We start from the raw sequence: 4,979 nt of genomic DNA, 5'->3' as shown, positions 1-4,979 counted from the left end.
AGACTGGATGCATGTGCTTCCGCACAGTTCCTCCTTTTAATATACTTACAGTTATATAGGACTACAAATTGTGCACTTTTCCTAATGCTTATGCTAATAACATGTTCATTGTATGGGTCTTAAGAATGCCATAAATGAGTAAATACAAGCCTACTGAAACTCATTTAACATAGATGTCCAGGGAAACAGCATCCATAAAGAGCATTTTGTGCTGTTAGTTGTGGGTTCATTTAATAAGTTCTTTTGTCCATATGATTGTAGTTTTTGAAGTTCCTCTGATATATTTTGAGGATATTATTATTATTATTATTATTTATTATTATTATTTAAAGTTGTATCTGGTTCCGGATACCTCAGGTGTCAAAGTATGTCTCTAGATCTTCAATCTGAGAGACTTTTAGCTTTGTTATTCAGTGGTGCTATGGAAGTTTCAACTTCACTCTGGGTGCGCCTACACTAGGAACTAACTTTCAGAGTTATTTTTGTAGTGTAGATACAGCCTCTGTGACATTTCCATGGTAGTGGTTATAGTTTACTGGCTTTTATTTTGAGACACAAACACTTTGGCAATATCGTGTCTTGAAAAGTAGAATATTTGAAATCTCTGGGACTCCCTATTGAACATTTGAAGGAGCAATATGTAAATTTTGACACAGGAAATTCATTCATGAATTGAAGGATCTCACTTCTAATGGAAGAAGACAATTTCAGTCCCAGTTATGTTTCTCAACTCATTAAAGAAAGATCAGAATTCCATATGTCATTTCATTGGATTAATTTGTATGGCAGTGCTCCTGTAGTAGAATTGATCTTTTTTTGCTGAAAAAGGTTCTGTTATCTGAGTTGCAGCTTGTCAGCTAGATGAGTTAAGTTGTGTGCATGTGTTGACTGAGTTCCCTTCAAAAATGTCTAGGGTTAATATATATTTAATCAGTTTTTGAAAGTAGCTCTACTTTTGTTGCTTCATGATTGTTTTTATTGCATCACAGAGAATTGAAGCTACTTAGATCATTGTAGCAATGACTGATGGTCTGGAAAATCCACTTTGCAGTGACAGCCCTAAGGAGCTCAATCTATTTACCTTACCGAAGAAAAGGTTAATAGCTGACTTGATCCTGCGCTCTAAGTAGCTACATGGAGATAAGTGATACTAGAGGCCTTTTTAGTTTAGTAGACAAACAAAATAAACTTAAATCAGAAAAATGCACACTGGAAATGCTGATTTTTTTTAACAGGGTATTTAAATGCTGGAACATGGTCATTTCTCCATCACTTGGTGTCTTTTTATATCAGCAATGAACATCTCTTTTTTTAAGAGATATAAGAGATATGCTTTAGAAGTGTCAGAAATTATTAGGTCAGATATGGTAATCATTGGGTGACTTTTTATGGGCTGTGTTACATGGGATATCAGGAGAAGTCCCTTTTGCCACACAGTCTGTGAATCTGTTTCCTATGCATGTCTTTCCATTACTGTTACTATTCGGTTTTGCTACTGCATAAAGTTGCTGGCATTATTTGCTGGCTGCTGTCACTCTCAGTTAACCACTTTCTCTGCCCCAGGTAATTTTATTTTCTTTGCTGTGACATAGTAGAGAATCTGAAAGCAACAGCGTGTTGGCCAGCAGCAGAGAGGAGAAGTAGAATCTGGGATAGCAGCAGCAGTAATAGTAGTGGTAATGTTTAAAATCCAAATTGGAAAAAAAAATTAGGATTATTTTTAAATGCTTGTTTTGTTGATTTTTCATCCAGGGATTAAAATGTTTTAGATTTGGTTTTGCACAAATTGTCAACATTCCAAATTTACAGACACGTGGTTACTTAATAGGAATATATTTTTCTAAAGTCTGTCATAGGTATCTGTGTTCTGAAAATGCATACCCTTTTAAATGCTTCTAAGGAGCTAAAGCGTACTGTCAGCTCTGGTTCTAATAAGGAGCACAATGCCAAGTGCAAGAAGACATCCTGAATATTATAATAGATAAGTGGGACAATTTGGAATAGGCTTATGTGTGCCAAAAGGAATAGCACGAAGTTCTAACGTGACAGTGGCCCTGTCCATCCATCCCCTTTTTGTCTGAAATGCATTAAATGACAGCCATGACAACACCTCAGATTACATTTCTATTGTTATTTTTGTTTATAATAAAATGAATGAAGATGCACACATGCTATATTTTTTTGCTTCACAAAGTTGTTGGGACTCAGTAAATTTTAAGCAAATCCTCAAATGAAAGATGCTGCTGAAGTTGTCATATGTATGAATGTTCTTTTATTCAAGTATCATATGGAGAGAGACTTTCTCCCTGTGAATGTGTAACATCAACAACTTGGGTTGTCAGCACGGGGTTGAAAGTGTAACCATAGGGACTAAAGCCCTGTTCTTTACCACATGAGCTGACAGCCAGCTAGCTGTCAACCAGGCCTGTAGAGCAGAGACTTTACTTCCCTTAGTATGTGGTCTCAGTGCCTCTGGGGTTACACAAATATTCAGAAAACTATTGAAACAGTTTATCATTTTTTTCTATTGTGTATTTTCCAACACTGGAGAAAAATACCAATGACAGCATATAACCCTCTCAGCATAGCACAAGTATATGCCACAGCAAGCTTGTTGATAAAAAGTCAGCCATCTCATATAGCTGGACAAGTTTTAATGCAATGCTTTTGAAAACATCCTTCTTTTGTATTCCATTACAGTTGACAGAGTTCCCAGTTTGTGCAAAGCTTCAGAAAGGTTGTCTGTGCAGTTCTTCGTACATTTCAGTTTAGTCCTTGGCTGAGACATTCTTTAATAGAGTTGAAACAGTTCATTTTTTAACGTAATGCTGGAGATAAAGCAGTAAAGTATTATTGAACACTTCAAGAATTACTAAGTACGCTACATAAGTCCCGAGCAAAACAGGCCTCCTGTGTTGCATTGCCAGTGCTTTATTTCTAGAAAAAGAGGTGGCGGAACTCAAGTCCCAAATCGTGTCCTCCATCCTGACACCCAGCCTCCCCACCCCTTGCGGAGTCCAAACCGCCCCGTGTGGGGCTCAAGCTGCCCCCAGGCAGGGATCAAGCTGCCCCCCACCGCCCGGTGGATCAACAGTCCTCAGGGGGAGGCCAAGCCACCTCCTTGCTTGGGGACTGAACTGCCCCTCAGTAGCTCACCTGCCCCCTGTGTGCCCAAACCACCATTCGCCCCCCAGCAGGACCCAAGCTACCCTGTGCAGGCTTAACCACCCTGGTGTGGACCCAAGCTGCCCCTCCATGCAGGCCCAAGCTGCCCCTCCATGCAGGCCCAGACTGCCCGCAGGGGCTTAACTGCCCCCTGGATGGGGTCCAAACTGCCCCCCAGCTACTTAACCACCTGACTGTGGGGCCCAAGCTCCCCTGGGTGGCCCCCGAGCCACCCGCCCTTCACCCACCCTACCTCACTTGCTACCTTGCCGCTGCTGCCTCCTCATGGCCACTGGTATTTCAGAATGGGAACTGAGTGGAGGAGAGGTCAGCCAGAGGTGGCTGCATCTGAGCTGCAAATGGCTCTTAAAGGGCCAGATGCAGATTGGGCACAGCTGCCCTGCCGGCTTTTGAAAAACAGTGCCAGAACACCATTCCTGGGCATCCCAGCAGAAAAATGCCAGAAAAATGCAACTTGACTGAACAAGAAGTGTCTTAACTGTTACTGATTAAGATACAGTTTTCCATGCCCACTTAATTCTTTCAGTGCTTGATTGCTAGAGAATTTATATAAGAACTTACTTTTCTCTCTTCTGTGTTTTAGACTTATCCTTGTTAGTTAAATGTAGCCCTCTGTGAGTAATGTTCTGTAAAAGATTTGGACTGGCTTCAGCTGAAACCAAGTATGAAAATACATTTCTGCCTACCAATGCTATGGTCCTTTTCAGACTTTTATTTTAGTTTAAATATTAGTTAAATTTGAATCCTGTAAGAAAACAAATTGGCTACATCTACACGACAGTCTTTTCCCAGCAAAACTGGGTTTTTGTTGGGGAAAAATGCATGCAAAATGTGCATTGTCAGCAGTTTGTCAACAAAACCCAGCATATCCATCAGCAGTGTAATACCTTTCCCCATTCAGGTATAACGCCTCTCTCAACAGTGTTCTGTCAACAAAACAGCCACGTAGATGCTTCAGAGCCCTTTTGTTAACAGAGAGGGCTGCTGGTTCACCAGGGAGCCCTGGTTCCAGCGTTTTCCATGAGCCATTCTGTCGAGACAGAGCCAGGCAGTCTGGCTGCTCTCTGTCAACAGAGCAGATTGCTCTTTTTATCTGCTTTGGTCTGTAGATGCAATCTGTCAACAGAAATTTTGCCGGGATATCCCTTCAACAGTCACCTCTTTCAACAGAGGCTTCTTCTGTAGATGTAGCAATTGCAAGCACTTTTCATAAACTGTTGTCAATAATTGTGTGGCATTATTGATGGGACTACATAAACTCATTTGACTAACATCATGCATAAAGATTTTTGACTTTTGTTCAATATTTACTCATCCTTTTCTCCTTGTTGGGTTACATCACTTCATATTATCTGAATTGCCAACAGAACCTGTTATAATTTAAGAGGAGTTCATAGTTGACAGCGCGGGCAGAATCGCGGGTGAAAAACGACCCCCCGCTGACCCCGCACCAGCAGTCCGTCGGATCCCCCACGGGGCTTCAGGCGAGGGCACAGAGGAGCCGGCAGAAAGCCCACCAACTGGCGAAGGGCTGCTCCGCTCCTCCGCAGACCGACCCCACCCACCTCCGGCAGGGGGCCTGGAGCGCAGTGCTCGAACCACGGGAGCGACTGGGGGAGAAGCTAGCCACTGGCAGGGCGAGAGCTGGCAAGGGATTGCCTGTGGCGAGGGTGAGACGAGGAGGAGAAGGTTGATCTTAAAATAACAACTATATTTATTAACACTAACAAACAACATAAACAGTATAGCTAAACAGCACAAACAGTATAATTACTATATATCAACTTATCTAC

The sequence above is a fragment of the Carettochelys insculpta genome, chromosome 1 (assembly GCF_033958435.1).
Source record: "Carettochelys insculpta isolate YL-2023 chromosome 1, ASM3395843v1, whole genome shotgun sequence".
NCBI lineage: Eukaryota > Metazoa > Chordata > Testudines > Carettochelyidae > Carettochelys > Carettochelys insculpta.
Note: the sequence above shows the minus strand (reverse complement) of the source record.